This window comes from Bombus affinis, chromosome 3, assembly GCF_024516045.1.
Source record: "Bombus affinis isolate iyBomAffi1 chromosome 3, iyBomAffi1.2, whole genome shotgun sequence".
Taxonomy (NCBI): domain Eukaryota; kingdom Metazoa; phylum Arthropoda; class Insecta; order Hymenoptera; family Apidae; genus Bombus; species Bombus affinis.
The window spans coordinates 14,001,108-14,020,921 of record NC_066346.1 but is presented as its reverse complement, the minus strand read 5'-3'; the positions used below and the strand labels follow the sequence as shown (position 1 = coordinate 14,020,921).

Here is a 19,814-nt window from a genome sequence, read left to right as displayed (position 1 = left end):
ACGTGCTCCCTATCCTTCCATTTTCTAGTAATACTAAAAGATTAAGGATCTGAATCAGTATTATATTATATTTATACCTTTATATTTATTTATACCTTTAATTTATACCTTATATTTATACCTTTAATCATTTCAGTATACTTTTCTATTACAAATTCATCCACTCGTTCTTCGATCAGTCAACGTCAAACTCAACATCATTCAAAACACGAATTAAACGACGAACGAGAAACGCCAGTTCTACGAAACATAGAAAAATAGAAACATTCCGATTTTTCTGATGAAACGTTATCGTTTCGAGTCAGGCGTTTCCGCTCGATGCGTAACATTTTTTACAATTGAAAGTGAAATTGTCGAGCATCGTTGAAAAAAAATTCTACGTCGCAGCATGTACGAGCAATTTCAGATAAACACAGTTTATATTTTAATCGATGAACGGAGGCTCGATCTCGAGAACGTTTGTCGAAATTAATATTTGTAATTGTGGATTTCGATAATCCAAGAATTAGCTTTTACCTGATAGAAAAGAACTTAGTGGTAAAATATTGTTTTGTCAAACGAGAGGCTGTCTTTAAGTTTCAATCATATCGGGTACTTCGATTTCTTTAGGTGACTTTGATATTAACCCTTTCCACTCCGAATTTTATTTCAATTTCGTTACCAGCAGCTCGCAACGCTTTTAAATTCAATTTGAAATTTACTTTAACTAAAAAAGAAGACAATTTAAATAAACAAAGGAAGAAACAAATTCATTTAAATACCAGTTTTATTCACACTATTGTCGTACCTTGTAATTTTTAAGTGTATGGTATATCTTGGAACAACTTCCAGGATGCAATCCTGGATTTTTTTTCGCGCGTTTCACAAAAAGGTGGGTCTGAAAGAATGTCTAGTGGGACTCGACAAAGGAGTTCCTGAGGTAAAAACTGATGTCGAGTCACACTCCACACAGGAATACAAAGGGTTAAATATGCCATGTATCGTTCGTGTACATACATAATTTTCTAATGTAATTTGATTAAATCCGCATGTTGCACGGTTGCACTTGATTGTCCGTGCGTTAAACCACCAAGATCAATTTACTGCCGGTATCGACATTAGTATTGACATTGCTAGTATTACGCTTGACGCTTTACGCCATCAAGATCATGAAAATCTATTTCGTCTATTTTTTCACATATGCCATGCAATTTCACTCCTTATCGATATATTTCAATTTAACTTTATTCCAACTTGATCGTGGTGTTTGAAATTAGAGAAAAACGTAAAATAATAAACAGAAAATAATTCTAGTAGTTTCTTACAGTAATTTTCTAAAACGATGCTACGCAATTGATAGAAATATATAAAATAACGCGTAGGGCAACTGCTGTATCATTTTACCGTGTTGCTGATTTTATCGATATAGACGTAAATTCGAAATATCAAATACCTTGACAGGATATTCGACCGGTGATCAAGCTCCTATAAACTCGATGGTATAAACTCTTGGTAAATTATATCGTAAGCATTAAGAATTTGCTATAAATCGTTCGTCGTGCCGTAAAACGTATCAGTTACAGAGCTGATAAAATTTTTCCATCGACGAACGAAATAGACACGCGAATATTTATTCACTTGACCGTGTAACGCTGGCAATTTGCAAGTCGTGCCAAATCCGCCGACACGGTTTTGCCTCTTTCTCGCCATAAAACGCACGTGTCAAGAGATTCGTGTGACAATCGATTGCGTTGCTCTTGCTTGGTGATGTTAATCGTAATTAGAAATATGTGCGCACGAATAAATTTGCAAATAAAGCCAAGAGCAGCTTGCAGCTTGCAATTTCCGTTCCGTCGGGCGATACTGCGCGAACAAATCAAAGAGGACAACAGAGTCTCATAAACAAGCGAATCTGCTAAACAAGATCTAAAATGTTAAAAACACGTCGCTGATGGCCACGAGTGGTTTACTGCATATCGATACTTTAAACTACGTTTCTAATTCGCGAGATGCGCGGGTTACTCGTGAGATAAACGAGATATAGTGGAAACTCATTGTCTAACTCGCTACAAGTTGCAAAGATGAAGCCACTGATCATTACTACGACGTCGTGCACTGTGCACATTGATTCGTTTGAAACGAGGTCTCTTTATTTTTAAGCGAACTCTATTTATTACCGAACCGAGGTTTTACCAATCTACGCAATTAAATTTTTGCGTTTGCACGCGAAAATTTTATCCGTCGCTCGACCCTTGACCCAGACTAGTAGTCGGCCAAACTCGCGTTTCCGCAGGGAGAGACTTACTCAAATTTCTCATCGACCGCTCAATCGACCCGTTTGTACCGTAACTACCCTTAGGTAACACGAAAACAGAGGTCCTTGCGCCCCGGAGTACCACAGCACAGCTATATGCCTGACGATATACGCGTTAATAAGCCACGACCCATGCGCATTCTTGAACCCGATAACAGGATAGTTGCGTTGATGCGTAACATTAACATTCGTCATTTTTTCGATCAATCTACTTTATCCAATTCTATGGGATTTACGTTGCAACTATGAAAAGAATTTGCGACTGTTTAGTCGGTATTTTTCTTCTTGCTATTTATTACTCTTCCACCTTTTTTTTCTTTTTGTACGTGAAGAAATCCTCATGAACACTCCGCTGCTGCTAATAATCGGTAACAGTAGAGTAGTGTCGGACTCTTACCGACTAAAATTTCACGATGATCATTCTACGCGTACGACAGGAGTGCTCCAGGAACCTCTCATGAATTGTCTTCAGTTGCACCCTTTTCCGTCGTCCTCTTGTTCGAGCCAATCCTAACAATTCTCCGACTGTTGAATTTGATGCTAGGGAGGGGGGCATTGCCCCTAGCGTTATCCCCTGTTTTAGTCGTGGGTCCGTTGGGACGGCGATGAAGCGGTTCTAGGGCCGCCTGAACGCCATCCCCCTGCATGCGTGATCCTACAAGGGTGAGAGTTCTTCTTTCTCTCCCTTTCTGCTCGCTCGCAAAAGAGGCGGACAGCCTCGTATTCCTATGGTTCGCTCTCAACATCGTTTCTAGAATCGCCGAGGGTGTGTCAATCTTTCACCTATGACGTGCCGCAGGGAGTAGCTGTGTAGCTCCCACGCCGGACAAAGCTCCAGCGCGTGCTGCGCCGTGTCCCTGCCCTCCCTGCTTTTTCAAATTCGCGATTTAAAATTTATATTAATTTATATTATATTTAACATTTTCGCGATTCAACGTTCAAATTGAAATCTTTTTCGTTCTTCATTAAGTTAAGATTACTAGAAAATAATCGTAAATGCTGCTTTATAATCATATAATTCAAGTTAGAAGTGTGCACATACCTTACTATTATATATAGAATGAGCAAATACTGTTTACTAATATCTTCTACACGTTTCAACGATATATTCTGGACGTTTTGCTTGCGACGAAATAACGAATGCGACTGGTTTGTTGAAATAAACGAAGCCTTGTTATAATGCGTCGCTATCAATTGCGCCACAGTGGCCTCCCCTGACCACCAATAAGATAAATGGTCCATTGGGGAAAAATGTTGTCTTACATCGTCATTTTATTATTATTTTGCCATTATATGCTTGGAACAATAAAAATATTCCCGTGGCGTGCTGAGTGAAACATGTGATTTCGGCGTGTCAGTCAAAGTGTTAAGGAAATTGAGCTACTTCGTAGTAATACGTCGAACTATTTTCTTTTAATTACACAACTTCCGTTTGTGTCTTGAAGTTTCGTAATAGACCTCCGTGGCCTGTCCGTGGTCCGTCGTGTTGATACGTCTTTTGCATATTCTCACACTGAGTTTCACATCTTGTACGTCTGTACGTTGTCAAAGTTTAGGCGCAGCGATAGTGCAAGTAGTTAGAGGTACGTTCGAAGGTGAAGTTCAAGTTTCAAGCTTCGAGCGTAGATGTTCAGTAGGAGAGACGCGAAGGTCGTTGGTTGAAAGAGTAGACCATGGACGTAAACCAAGGAGAAACGTAACTGAAATTCTGTGCTACCCAGGAGAGCGAGGATGATGAGAAGCGAATATAAAACAAACATATAGGTTGCTGGCAAACTCGAGGGAACAATAACTCGCCTCGTTCGCGTCAATGTCGCCATTGGTACGCGGTTATTCCGCTTTTTGATCCTCGAATTGAATTAACGCGAAATAGCAGCCGAAAGCCTTTGTGATTGACGTGACTTTGAATAACAGCGAACAACAAAAATTCGATGCGACGCTCGAGCGCGTGGCATTGGGAGCAGAGGACGCAAGTTCGTCAACAGCGGTGCAATTTAACAATTCGAATGTGGTGAAGTGCATGGAAACCTTTAATCCGAAAAATAGCAAAGAAATAACTGCTGTCCCTTGCATGATTCTCGAGCGGCGTCATCGACCGTCAGCTCTATCGATAGCGTCCGTCGCGAAACAACAGTTTGCGTATTGTTCGTTGATAAAATTGCCGAGTATCGATTATCGTTCAACCCGGCGCGGCAATCTTTGACCCGCGGCAGGCATTATTGTCCAATTATTGGAAGAATTCGAGAATCGACGCAGCTTCCTATTGGCTTTGTTCGAATTCACATCCAATTCGCGGAATTAATTGGATTCATTCCTTCAAACGTATCTTCATTTACCTTCGATGTGCGAACGAGTTTCGCAACGTGATGGAACGTACCTTGTGCTACTTCGTTTACCCCAACAGACACAAAACAGAACGATTCTATCGATCAACGAGGATGAGGTGCCTTTATTTCTTTTTTTTTTTTCCTCCTCGGTTTGAGCAGAATAAAAACAGTGCGCGTTGAGTGCGTTTTGGCACTCGGTTCGGGGATCGGCAATCCATTAACGCTTCTCTGGCTCGTGTTGTTGCAGTTGTTTGCGATTCAAAGTGATTCGAGTTATCAAGCGACGTATAGTTTGGCGGCGTAGCCTGTACAGCTCTTAACGTACCAAGCTAAGAGTTCTCGTAGAAATCACCTCGAGTGCCAAGAAACAAGTTTTTTCGCCAGCAGGAGAAAACTTGATGTAGTTCAGCCTTAACATAACATCCAGATTCACGAACGAGGGAAGCGTACGGGTAGAGAGGCGTGTGTGTGTGTCGGCTGTTACTTGCAAAGGAAATTCTATTCGTCGAGATCGATGGCATAGACGAAAGCTAAGAAACGATCGACCAATGTTTATTGAAATTTATATTCTTTTTTCAGAGAAACGACGTTGCGACACAATCTTCCAGTGTTAGTGGTAGCTTATTCGGTAAGTGAAATCACAGTTAAATTTCATAATACGGTATTTTTATCGGTACGTAGAACGTTCTCCGGTAAAACATCAAAATTATTCAATTTTGCAATTTACAATGTTTTCTTCGCGCAAGTACCCTTCAAGTAAATTTATTAATTTACTGCAGAGATTATTCGCGTGTTTTTATTCTTCGAAAGAATTGCAAATTAAGCGTCTAACGCAATTTTACGTCGTGCATATTTATGCGCAACTGTGATACGAATTCAGAGGTTCGATAAGGAAAAAAAAGAAAAATGAAAAAATAATGTGTATTCTGTGCAACCACGGAGAAAGGAATATCCGTTGAACAACCAGTTTGTGAAATATCGATTGAATTTTTTACCGAATAACTTGCTGAAAATAACGTCAATTGTTTTAAAATTAATAAAATTTGTATTCCATGCAAAGATATTAAACCGATAGAAATGCTGATTTTATCTTGACGTTTTCCATTATTTTCAAAACAATTTTCTCAACATTTGTAGCCTGACCTTTTACGGTACACAGTTTAACCTTTATACGGTAACGCACTGTCGTAGAACGTATTTCGCGTCGTATAAGAAACAACAGAGAATAGATTTTCTGTTCGAAAACAATGAAAGAGATTTAATAAAAACAGTTTTATTATCGTGCAGGTACGAGAGACTTTTATCGTGAAAGCTATTTCACGAACATATTTACCATGGTGTACAAAACGGTGGAAAATTCAGGAGATAATTTTCACGAAAAAGAGATATATCACGTAGAAACGTATCATCGAGAAATATATATTAATTATCGTTTGTTCTAATAAATAATTAATAATTCAATTACGATACGCTTATGGTCGATTACAACTCATTCGAATACCTCGTAATGATTTAAACGAAGACGTTTAAAAGACATGCATTGCTCCTTCTATCAGCTCGACCATCGTTAAGATTCTCTGAAAAAGATCATTCCGCGAGTATAAAAAATTACCTTAAGTAATTTAAGGTTAAGTCCACACCGTTCATCAAGTCCGTTATGAAGTTCATCCTCCGAGGAAATGTTTAAGACAGGGGACCGAGGCAAAGCGTTCGATGAAAGGGCAATTAAAGCGAACGCGTCCAATGAAAACATATCAAATCGAATTCGTTGTTAACTAATTTCTCGAATTATCGAAAAACATCGCTTTAATTGATTTTCGAACGAAATACATCGGTTCGAGGGTTTCAGGGTTTCAATTAGACTGCCGATGTTTATATATTTATGGAAATTCGCGTAGCATGAAAAAAAAAAATATATATATATATATATGTCGGAGATGTAGAGACATCGAGCCTTTCTTTTGGAAGATTTCTCAATACTTGGGCTCGGGGTGACATAACTGGTCGCCGAACGTAGCCACGGTCACGGGATGAACGAAATGTTTTACAAAGGAGGTTCCAGTGTTAAGGGATACGCTGTATAAACAATCAAGTCTTGATCAGGAGCAATGCTGGTTTATGTGGAACTGCCTAGTTACGGCGCTTCGGAATTTGTTGATATTCCCGATCGATATGTATTTGATATATGTAACTGTATCTGTCTTTTATTTTGCAATCTCCTTGGAGAGTTTACTGTCATCGTCTTGGAGTCAGTCTTAGAGAAACCCTGTGCCTGAGTGAACGTGTCAGTGAGCTATCAAAAAATATTAAAACGTACAGAAAGTTTCCCGTTGACCGTGGATTCGTTACAGAACCCAAGAATATTATTAAAAGCATTTGTTTACTTATTGTTTGTTATCTTAGTTAACCGTTAAACTAATTGTTTATCAAACTTTGTAAAGAAATATAATTTTATGTAAATACAACCTTTATTGAACATCATGATGGCAAATGCTAACGAAGAATCGTCTCGCGCTCGAAATCCAAACGACAATTCGACATATATATACGCGAAACGTGAGAAGCGGAAAACACATTGTAGAATTGGGCAATATCAATAGTGGACGAAACAAATTTTAATTTGGCTCGCATATTTTTATGGAAATTCGTAATTCCATCGACCCGAAATGTTATTAAAAAATATTTTTTATCGCTTCGATGAAGGTACGAATGAATTTACGCGTGAACACCAGCGATCTAGTTATCACGCAGTTGTAAGTTAGTTATGCTCTTAACGGGACCCAGAACTTGGCAGATTTGTCATCTATTTTAAAAAACCTTCCATCGTTCGATTTGATAGGCTGTTTCCCTTTTTGATCTGGTATTAAAATATTCCCTTTGCTCAGCCTGGAAGAGATCTCCAAGTCACGGAAATAAAACGATAAAAGAAAAACAGAGCGCAGATAAAATTTTCCACGAAACGTTGGACATGTCTTATGCCGTTAAAATTACTGAACCTGCTCGAACGAGCTGAATAGCTTTTTTCGCAGCTGTACGACAAGTTGCACATCGTTGCACGCCATTTGTCGCGATTAGCTGCCGCCGACTAATGCGGAGAATTTCGTACAAGTCGTTGACTCGCTGCTAATTAAGAAGGCAAAGTTGCCGAGTAAGACGTCCGAATTATCTCCCTTTCTTTTTTCCCTTTGTCTATCCAAACGAAACTGACAGTATCAAAAATGAACGTTTTGGCGGCGAATAAAAAAGCTGAAACTGCGTTCCTACTAACGCGATTCTTGTCGTGATAACAAAACGCAATTACTATGCACGCCGATTTATTTAATTTTGCTTCTCGTTGGAATTTCTGAGAGAAATTTTTAGTGATAGTGAAAGTAGCGCAGGATGACAGCTAAAACAACTTAAGGCAACTTCGACGAGTTAAAAAAGGGCAGAAGTTTATTCTACGTCGAAGATAATACCGAGCTTAAGCGGGCTTTGTCGCGATATCGTTTCACGTCAAAATATTTTTCTCAATAACGTCAAAGTCTTACGTTCGTTTTTAAAATCCTACAATTTCGATTTTCTTAACGTCTCGGAAGATCGCAGAGGAGAAAAAGCGCAACAAGAATATTTTCATTGACCTTTCCGCTTTGTGACCACCTTGTAATTAAACGGAAAGATTTTAATACTCCATTTATTCCATTCCTAGGATTCCTGAATTCCATTCATAGGAAATTCGAAATGGAACACGAAAAAATATATAAAATATATAAAGTAGCGTTTTCTACAGCAATTGGTTGGTAAGGCAATTTTCAACCGAGATTCTACCTTTTTACATTCTCCAAAATATGGATCCGCGGTTTAATTAGAATTTATTGGGAAGAATATGCAGAAACACGATGCAAGGACGAGATACAAGTTACGAGAGGATTTGCGAGTAACTTACGAGTAGCTTAGCAGCTACGTGAAATTTCAATCTGTGAAATTTCAACTTAGTAAATCTTCTACACGAGGAATAGCGAGAGACAGGAATTTTGCGGAATTGGTCTTGTCGAACTTGGATTCGGCTTGGATTATTCGATAGAAAGAGTGACGATCTGTCGTGTGTAGCGGAAAAGCGTGTGAAGCTTTTCACAGAATCGTCGCAAAGGGAAACGATTATCGCGTGAATCGCTACTCCGAGATATCGAAAGCTGCATCAGACCTGTTTCGAAGAAAAAGAATTTAACATACCGTGTCCCTTATCGATCCGGAGCTTTCACGGGCATTTATCCGCCAACAAGAGAAAGCTTTCGCTTTCGATATTTCTATCGGGCGCGGTGTGCGTTGTCCTGGAAAACGGCCACGAGTTTAAAGCGTCGTTGAAAGGCGTATTCGCAAGAATTGTAAAGATCAGATCGCAAGCCGAAGGCAACGGGAATTCGATGCTGACAAATGATGTTCACCGTAATATCGTAACACGACGTATTGTACGGGATATCGACGACGTTGTGTTCGCTACCGATGTCTTCCACTTAGCTGTAATTAAATAAAAGCGAGGATGATCTGAAAGATCAACGACGACAGTCAGTGGCTCGTTCTTCAACGTTACAAGTTCTTGCGATTATCGTTCATTTTCAAAAAACGAGATGCATTGAACAGTCGTCGCGTACGTTTTCTCTGCGTTTATGAGAAATTCGAAAACGAGTACACAGAGTGTACGAAATAATGCAGAAGCGTATAAAATATTCAAAACAGATATAAGCAAATTTTCTACTTACAAGACAAGTTTCGAAAGATTATGAAACTTCCGAGACGCGTACAGGACATTCTTTCGCTGTCCAAAGTTGCTCTAAGGGGATGAAATTCACCTCCGAGAATCGGCCTACTTTCCGATTTTCCGTTATAGCTTTCAAGCCACAAGTATACATAGAAAGAAACTTTTCGGACGAGAGTTACATCTTTCGATCAGCGCCTATCGTTCGATAAAAGTATCCGTCAATGTTACAGCAATAGCGGGAAATTGTCAGAGGTAGATTTCACTCTCCGAGGGTGAATTGTGGCAGAAAATAAAAATTGCGCCATACGCATCCACGTATTGTCTGCGTGCAATTTCAAAGTTCCACAATTTGTTGAATTTACGCGTTGACGTGTGCCTGGTTAATGAAGCGCGTTTTTATTTATTTTCGTTGGAATATGTATATCGTAGTACCTGTTGCTTGTAACACCAGCAGGTTGTCCCCTAATCGTCTTTGTTTTACAAACATATCTTTTACGACAACGCATCTTTATACAAACACGAAAATTCAGTCAAACAATGCGATCTTCATCTTAATAGGACAAAATGGATCGTACGTAATTCGATAAAATAATAGAAAACAGAAAAATGTTGCGCGTCTATGATTTCCTTATAGAACGAAAGAAACTTTTGCCACGATCTAATATAATATTTAACAAATAACGGCAACTTCCGGTTCAAGTGTCTCTCTTAATTATTTTCGTGGAAATATGAGCGCGCAATAAATATTCACAGTCTAGTTAGACACAGTACTGTGAGAAGAAAGTAATAGAATTTTTATCACTATAAATAATAGATGCATATCCTTTATCACTGGTGGCATCCTAAATCATGCTAGTGGCTTTTGTCGTGTGACACAGCCTGGATATTTCTCTTCGGTTATTATCTGTTAGTCTGTATGTCCGGAGCAAGCTACATATATAAATGTACGTACATATATACATACATACATACATACATACATAGTATATAGCAACGACAGGAAAAAGACTCGCAGCGATTAATTTTCGTTTGTCTGCTTGTTCGACTGCATTTTCCGTGGTAGTTCGATGTGATTAGGATAGCTCGTTACATGGTCGAAACATTGTTGAAACTGCTATATGACCATGATATTACACAATGAGTGTGTAAAGATGAGAGAAAAGAGAGCGCGATAGGGAGAAATTTTGGATCTTTGTTTTGGTCTCAAAATGGATCTTTGTTGAAACGACCTTTTTCGTTTAAATAATATGTAAGTTTTTTATTTATTTAAAGATAGCTACGCATCTTTCCATTTACGTAAATCGATCTCTTCCATCTTCGTGAGTTAGATCTGTCGAAAGTTTTTTCGCTTTCTCGAGTTGGCAAGTTGGAAAAAAAAAAGAATCCCTGACATCGCGACGCGAAAGAATGATCGATTTGCCATAGAATGGTCATGTACAGTGAACGGCAATACTATCGCAACATCCTTCGCAATTGAATAATTTCTTCGTAAGGTCAGACCAAACGACTTGAGTTTTTGCGATGAACAAGGTAGAGGTTTATTTTTCAAGCTTTCTTTATCTGGGTTTAGAGCAACGGAAATTGGGACATCTTTCGAAGATTCGCACACGTACAGAACGTTAAAAAAATAATTTATTCCGAAATCTTTCAACTTTCGATTCGCCTTTCATCTCTTCGATTCGCCATCTGAACAAATATTTTGAAAAATTCAAATCAATTTATATGCTCGTCCTTGCTTCTTTCATAACACGGATTACTATCATTTTGAATGAACATGTGTGTAAATTTCGAGCTATCGCGGGGAGACGCGGTCGTTAGAATACGCGTCAACGAGAGTCGTAAATTCCCGTTACGATTAGAATAATCGACACCACGAATAGTTCGATCCCCGTATTTCGGTTAGGATAATCGGGGTGGTTGATGCGGTATAACACTGAGAGTCACAGAATTATAATAATGTATATTTCCAACAATTAGTCTACACGATTGAAAAGAGATAAACAATTAACAACTTTATCGCACGCAGATAATGTAGATGTATACAATATAGAGCAAGGCTCTTACAATTGAACTTAGTCTCTTGGTGGACGTAGCACGATATGATACTTAATAGAATAAGCGAATGTTTGGCAATGTCGCGGATCGACTTGAATTGGTGTTCTGTTCAGAGTTAGACGTTAGGCGTTAGAATTTTGACTAATTGGTCGCTCTTGCGTTGAGATGGAAGAAAGTTCAGTGTGGGTGTGCCCTTTTGCATGACGAACGCGGATTCGTTGTTCACACTTTTCGTTAAGAAAAGTGAGGGTAATGATCCGCGATGTCGATTGGTTATGCCCTACGCTGATGCTTGAAGGGATGGGTAGAAGGCCTCCTACCATCGTGGTTGATAGGAGACCTTGTTCATGGAAAAACCTGATTGATTTATTAGCTAGCTATTCGATTCTTCCCGATGGGTGCGTGTTTGCTTTCTCCGTATTTTTTCAGCGCGCCTGATAAACCCAAGGACCTCTCTAAAAACCAGATGTGCTTCGACAAATATTTTTTGGCTTAAGAAATTCTTCAGGACAAAGGGGTTGACTGAAGACGCCTGTTGATACAATACAGTGACAGCGAAAAAATATATTGGGTCCTTAGGTTTATTGAGGGTCGGAGTGACGTTACGCAGGCCGCTGGCTGTCCGGTCGCGAGGGCTGGCATGCAGATGTTTAGGCGACGTAACAATGTGCTTTTTTCGTGATTCGAATTAAAAGAATTAAACAAATCGGAACGTTGTTTTCCTTGTTGTAGCAATTGTACCTTGTGTAACATTTTTATTGCGCTCGTAATTCACGATACTTAGGCTGCAACATACCGAAGCTCCTCTCATACTTGTATCGCATTAGGGGCAAATGTTACATGGTTGCAGAACCGTACAAGCAATATGCTGGAGACAAAGTGGGGTGGGATTTTATGTACCAAGTTAATGCTACATTCCGTTCTCGTTTTTGCCGGTGTGGAGACGCGGATAGCGTTTATTATGCTCGCATTTAGGTATTCCGTGGCTGCTTCGATTTCATCATTGGTTTTTAGTGAGGATGAGGCTGAAGTTGTGTGGGTAAAGACTTCTCTAAAGAGCTGCCAGTTGGTGTGTTGGTTATGAATGGAGCCATTAGGTGTATTCTCGATGATAGTTGAACTGACTGTTACTATCACGGGGGAATGATCAGAGGAGAGATCAGCCGAGGAATTGATTTGGACGTGTCTTGACGAGATATTTTTAGTTATGAAGAAATCAAGGAGATCGGGTATTTTGTTTGTGTCGGTGGGCCAGTGTGTGGGTTCGTATGTGGTAAGGTAGTTGAGGTTGTTGGTTATTATGCTGTTGAGGAGGTTTTTGCCTCTTACTGTAACCAGTCTGCTACCCCATTGGGTGTGTTTAGCGTTGTAGTCTCCTCCGGCTATGTATCTGTTGCCCAGGGTGTCCAGGAAGTGGTCAAAGTCTTCTTTGGCGATGGAGTGTCTGGGAGGGCAGTATACAGCTGAAGTGGTGATTGTACCATGACAGTCTTCTATTGCTACGTTTGTTGCTTGGAGGTAGTCTTTCTGGAATGGTTGAAGTTCGTAGTGCTTGATGTTTGATTTGATTATGATTTCGGTGCCGCCGTGGGCCTTTCCGCTGGGGTGTTGGGTGTGGTAGAAGTTGTAGACGTGTATTTTGAGGTAGTTTTTGTCGGTGAAGTGGGTTTCGCATATGAGCATCACATCGATTTGCTGTTGTTTTAAGAATAGTTCTAGTTCAGATTTGTGCTGAGCTAGACCGTTGGCGTTCCACAGAGCTATTCGCATTGGTTTTATTTTGCCTCTGTGCGTATGAATTTGTCCATGAAGAGTGTGAGTAGTGACAGCAAGTTGTTAATTTGCTCAGTTTGCTTCTCGATAAGTTTTTCGAGTCTGGTAAAGTTGTCTGTGCTTTGTGGGGTGGGAATTCTATTTTCTGTGTGTACACTGTGTGTTTTCGAGTTGTTTACGTTTCCTTGCGTTGCCTGCGCATAGGATACTGTTGGTGTGGTGAGTTTTTGGGGTTTAGGTTCTTGTATGGTTATGTCCTTGGGTCTCAGTTTTGGATACTTTATATTATGTAGTGTTTTGTAGGCTGAGCATCCTTTGTAGTTCGCAGGATGCTCTCCTTGACAGTGGATACACTTGGCGGGGGTTTCCGGGGATTTAGTGCATTGGTCAGTGCGGTGATTACCTGCACATTTTACGCACCGGAAGTTGTGATTGCAGTATTTCTGCGTGTGGCCGTACCTTTGGCACCTTTTGCATTGTATTATTTCTTTCTTTACAAGAGGTGGCTCGAACTTAACTATGGAGTTCATCAGCCGATTGATGTTGTAGATTTCTTTGTTGTTTGTTTTTTGTTTTAAGTCTATAAAAAATAAGGATAGTGGGTTTTTTGTGATTCTATGCCTAATGTTGCTGATGTTAGTTACTTCGTGGCCGTGATTTAACAGTTCGCACTTTAGTTCGTCTAGATCGACTGAGTGGTGGATGTTGCGTAGCACCACTCGAAATGGTCTTTCTTGTTTGAGCTGGTATGTGTGGAATTTAGCGTTTAACGTTTTTAATAGCTTGGTTAACTTTCTATAGGCGTTTGGGTGGGTCGGCAGTATTTTCACGTGGTTGTTGTTAATCTTTAACTTGTAGTCCTCTTTGCTGATGTCTTTTTCGATAGTCTTAATCATTGACTGTATGTCGATTACGTCGTTAATGAATATCGGTGGGAGAGGGGGAATTCTTTGAGTATGGAGATTATTTACCTTTTCGGTTGTAATCATGGAGTCTTCCGTGGACTCCAGTATTGAAAATCTATTGTAGGTGGTCACCTGGCTGGCTGATGGTTTAGTTTGACTCTTGTTTACATTTGTCTTGGTTGGTTCGAGCTTTCGTTTTTTCGTGTGATGGTCGTTTACCAGGATAGATGTGTTGCCCTCTTGCCACGGGGGAGGAAAAATGGCGGTGTTATAATTTAGCTCCGGGGAGCCTGTTGGGAATGATAGAGCCATCATCGAGCTAGTTAATTCAGTGTGAAAGAACTAATCGAGAGGCTGTTAACCCCTGGCTAGGTTAGTTGGATTCGCTTTCGACAGATGGGCGTCACGTGGAGTTTTGTGAACTTCACAGGGCACTGGACACACGTCTGCACGTCTCGGCACTCAGCAGCAACTGGATGCTCACGTGCTGCTTTGTGAACATTGCCGGGCACTGGACACACGTCTGCACGCCTCGGCACTCACGAACGAACTGGATAATGTATGTGATAATGTATTTTTAGTGTATCCTGTTAGCTTAACAAAACATAACTTTGTTCAACGTTTGCATAATATATTTAAAGAAAAAGATTCGTACTTCTCCGGGCATTTTAGTGTTTTTCTTCCTTCCCATCCGATGTTCCTGCTATTTCATTTTCTGATGTGAGCGCCTCCAGTGAATTTATTTGTTTGGGTTTCTTCTGGGGGTTTCTGTCTCTATTTCTACATAATTCCACTGGGTGGAATCGGCCCGGGAAGTTCAGTGCTTCACAGATTGTGCACGGTTTTTTTTTTGAATGGTGGATTTACCTTTCTAACCATGTCTATCTTTCTTTCTTGTGTTTCTTTCCTTTTTCTCCAGTCTTCATATTGTCCCAAAATTCCTATTAGGTCATTTGTTGTCTGTATATTATCGCTTTCGATTTTGTCTTGGACTTCGATAGGTAATCCAATGACAATCAGGTGTATCCTCACCTCTTCATCCATTTCCCTTTTTACTTCCAATATTAGTCGTTCTTTCTCTATTGCATATTCTACGAACGAACCTGAAAGGTATTTAAAGTTGTAAGCATATCGTATTGCAGGCCAACCTTTATTCTTAAAGGCTTTGAGAAATGCTTCTTTCCAATCTTCCCAGTTGTGTCCTCCAGCTTTCAGTAGATTTGTTTGGTACCACCTTTTTGCTGTTTTTCCTAGGTACTTTCTCAAACCTTTGACTTTTCCTCATCGCTTTTTATTTTGTATTTTTTGCATTCCTCTTCATACTCTGATATCCAGTTTGTGGCTTTCTGAGTTCCTTCTAATCGTTCTATATTGTTGTTTGTTTCAACTATTTCCCTCTTATCTCGTCTTTAAAGGGTCTCTAGAAGTTTTTCCATTTTCACTCGATTCCGGTTTCACACTCGATTTTGCACTAGCGACTGGGTTACTCGCGCACGATGGTCGTAAGTTCTAGCACTGTTATAATCGGCACTGATCCCACTTCTGATGTCGGGTTGGCGTTACGATTAGAGTTAGGGTTAAGGGCGTAAACGAATCCCTATTGACACTAGACGTGATCACTATGCAATAGAGGAGATATTTACTAGTGCAAACATGACCATGTTGGAATTGGACAAGTAATCGCGATAATTTGATACTCGAGAAGCTAATGACAATGATCTTAGGCTCAATAACGAATCCACGGTCAACGGGATGACGAACTCTACTCTTCTTTAGCGTCTAAGTTGTACTCAATGTTAATGCATGGGGCCATCACTATGTATCCGAGAGTTACTTGAATCGTCGCCGAGATCGTACCGGATAGTAACTCTCCGTCTCGACGATGCCGTCGAGGAAAACTATAATGGGTGGGTCTAAGGACATGAGATCCTCGGATTCGTCAAAGAAAGCTTTCGTTCCAAAGGTGAGGGAAATTAGCGCTGTTGCTAATTGGTCGATCTCCATATCGGCGTTTTGAAAGAGATGCTGGCCGCCCTTGAGGGGAGGTTGTTGACGGGGGCATCGTTCGTGGAAGATAGGCTTCTCCTATCGTCCCGTAGTTGCAACAAGGACTGTTTGTCTAAATGAAGAACTTTGCTTGACTAAATCTTAAGATTTATTGCGGGTCCTCAAGTTAGCTAAACATACTGCGGAGGTATATTGACATCTGGAGATCATCTTACCCGAAGGATAGGATCTGCGTGTGGCGAGCCACGGAACAGAAACCTTTGAAATATTTACTGCCACGTGTCGCTACGGCTATTTCTTTAAAGGAGAGGTATAGAGTTACTCTGTGCCTTTGTTAGATAAAACGTTCATCCCTTGACCGCGGCTACGTTCGGCGACTGGTTGTCGCCTCGAGCCCAAGCTCACTATCATAAACCTCGAACAATCGGAGCAACATTTGTTTAATCTAAATTACGACATTACGGTATTCCAAGAATCCAAGGAGAGGTTCCGGTGTTTTTCCATCTCCGACACGGCCATTCTGACTATCACACGTCCTCGGGTGCAACTACAAGATTGAGTCTTTCTAACATTAGGTTCGGTACAATTAGCATGTCTACAATTTAACTTAATGTCTAAATAAGCTGAGGGTCCAGTGTAACAACAAAATTTTGTTCGGAGGTTTGACAACAAAAGGAATAGAAGAGCACATGAATTAGTAACGTTGTAATTAGTATTGGAAGTGCTAGTTGCATCCTGTGGGTTATCAGTCGGGTCATAACGGCGAAATGGACCAGTCTCGATTTCGCACCCCAATGGATCTCGTTTTTCTAGATCGCACGACCGCACCAAACTTCGTAACACTATAGCTCATGGTGCGCGTGAACACATCACTTGCCCCTTAGTCGAGCTTCATAACACTATAGCTCATGGTGCGCGTGAACACATCACTTGCCCCTTTACCAAGCTTCATAACTCTATAACTCATGGTGCGCGTGAACACATCACTTGCCCATTTACCAAGCTTCATAACTCTATAGCTCATGGTGCGCGTGAACACATTACTTGCCCATTTACCAAGCTTCATAACGTACTCCGTAAGGTGCTACGGTCTTTGTGCTAAGGATCTTCCGAGATCGAGGTGCTCATGTCGTCGTGGTCACTGTTATTGCCGTCACTACCGACGTCCAACTCAGCGGGAACGCGACTGTCCGGCATTTTTCTTAATCTGTCGTGACTGTCTTTATACGATCGTTTGCCGTCTAGCGTTTTTAAAATATATCTATCTCCTTCCAAAATCTCGGTTATTACGAATGGACCCTTGAATTTTGGCTCTAGCTTGGTTTGGTTTCTTTTCTCATTTTTGCGTAGTACGAAATCGCCGAGGTTAAACCTAACCACTTTAGCTTTGTTTCTATCAAATCTTTCTTTGTTGTACTGGGCTTTACTCTCTATGTTCTATACAGCCTGCTGTCTTACATCAGGGATATCGACTTCCTTTTCTTCGATATTGTCGGGTAGTAATAGGTCGTACGGTCTCGCTGTTCTACCGATTAGTAGTTGTAAAGGGCTCGAATTAGTCACGCGGTTGGTGGTGCAGTTCAACGCTAGCTGTATTTCCCCAATCGCGTCTTGCCACGGCCGCCCGGTCGTTTCTACTGTCGTGAACGTATTTTCAATGTACGCATAACACGCTCTACCTGTCTATTGGCTCTATCATCGGTCGCTGTCGGGTGAACTTTAATTCGTTTGCTTTCGCAGAATTCTCGAAATTCATTACCCTTAGAATATCTTTCCTGATCTGCTATTATCCGGCAGGGACTTCCGAATAAAATATAGCGGGTTTAAGCGCTTTAATGGTGTTACGGAAATCTATCTTACGAGTACGATGCAGGTATACGAATTTAGTGAACACATCGATCAAAACAATGACGTACTCCTTTGAATCGCTTTTACCACTCAACTTGCCTGTTATGTCCATGTGGACCGTATGCCAGGGTATGCTGGTCTTAGGTATAGGATGTAGTTCGGCTTGTATCTTACCTGAACTAGCTTTCGAAACTTGACAAGCATGACAGTTCTCAATGAATCGGCGAACGTACTTCGCCATCCCTTCGAACCAGTAATACTCGTACAGTCTCTCGAGCGTTTTCTCCCAACCTAAGTGCATAATTGACTGGTGCACATAGTTAATAACAGACTATCTAAAACCTCTTAGGACTATAGGTAAACAGAGAGTCCTGCCTTTTCTTTGTATCCTACGGTAAAGAGTACCGGACCGTAATTCGTATGTATTCGCGATGTCTTCCGCGAGCTCATCGTTTTGCAATTTCTTGACGATTCCCAAGGTTTGAGAATCACGACGTTGTTCGGCTAATCGCCAGTATTCCGATATTTCGGCCAGATTGATTTCTTTCTCCGCAACTTTATCAATTTTACGGTGGTCTAAATCTACGGGGTTTCGCGAGAAGAAATCTACGTGGGCTGTCCGTTTACTCTCCAGATACATAATGTCAAAAAACAAAAGTCTGCAAGTAGGCCCATCACCGATGGTCCCTGTCATTTAAATGTACTTTGTTACTCGACGCTTTCGACGAGTCGCAATCCGTGACGACAAGAAATTCCCGTCCATGTAGATAGTGACGGAAACGCTCGACTGCGTTTACGACTGCTAACGTCTCTAGTTCGTAGGAATTATACCTAGATTCTGCGAGGGTAGTTCTTTTACTGTAATACTCTATTACTTTGCCTTTATCTTCGACTTGATGCGTCAAAATCGCCCCGTAACTCTCTCCGAGCTAGCGTCAGTATGTAGTTCTATCGGGTAATTGGGGTCGAATATCATTAACACCGGCGCGTCGGTCAGGGCGGAAACTGCCTGTTGTCTTATTTTCTCGTGCCTATCTGTCCAAGTTATATTTCTGTTATTTGAGATGAGCGCATACAGGGGTTTCATTACCTGTGAGAATTTAGGGATGAACTTTCGGAAGTACGAAGCTAACCCTATGAACTGCCTGAACTGTGTGACGGCTGTTGGCACAGGAAAAAGCTTAAGGTGTGTATTTTACCCGGGTTCGGACGAACTTCTTCGTTATGAATTACATATCTCAAACAGAGCACCGATGTCTTTAGAAAAGAACAGTTCGCAATGTTAACAGAGAATCCTGCTTTTACGAGGGTATCTAATACGGTGTTCAATCTTCCTAAAGCTTGATCTATTAAGTCGGCAATAATTAGAACGTTATCGAAATAAATAACAACGTACGAATGAGCGAGGTCGCCTAGGGCCTTGCGAATGGCCCTCCGAAAGACGGACGGCGCAATTTTTCAGTTCAAACGGCATCGTTATCTACTCATATTGTCTGTCGGGAGTAACGAACGCTGTATACTCCGCTGAATTAGGATAAGCAGGAATTTGGTGAAACCCGCTGGCCATATCCAGGCTAATAAAATATCTCGCCTCTTGCAATCTCGCGACTTGATCCGCAATAAGGAGTAAAGGGTACCGATCCGCGACGGTACTTTGATTTAGTTCTCGGGGATCCACTCATAATCTATCTGAGCCGTGTTCTTCTTCACGAGTTACGTAGGGCTCGCGAGTGGCGAATTACTAGGCCTTATGATCTTTGCTTTAATTAAAACGCTTATTTTCTCACGTACCGCTCTTCGGTCCTCCTCGCTAAATCTATAAGGACTTCCTCGTACGGTGATGTTAGGATCAATTAATCGTATTCTAA

General features: G+C 40.8%; 2 protein-coding genes and 1 long non-coding RNA gene across 3 annotated transcripts in view; 2 read left to right on the top strand and 1 right to left on the bottom strand.

Annotated features, from left to right (window-relative positions):
* Positions 1 to 19,814, bottom strand: part of LOC126914807 (A disintegrin and metalloproteinase with thrombospondin motifs 3-like) — a 434,443-nt gene that overhangs the window by 318,611 nt on the left and 96,018 nt on the right. The window lies entirely within an intron of this gene.
* The window catches only part of LOC126914758 (uncharacterized), an 88,952-nt gene that overhangs the window by 59,592 nt on the left and 9,546 nt on the right, over positions 1 to 19,814 (top strand). The gene's annotated exons all lie outside the window — the stretch shown is intronic.
* LOC126914941 (uncharacterized) lies at positions 6,926 to 7,166 on the top strand. Its single transcript, XR_007709961.1, has 2 exons — positions 6,926 to 7,009; positions 7,123 to 7,166. It is a non-coding gene; the product is annotated as an uncharacterized LOC126914941 (long non-coding RNA).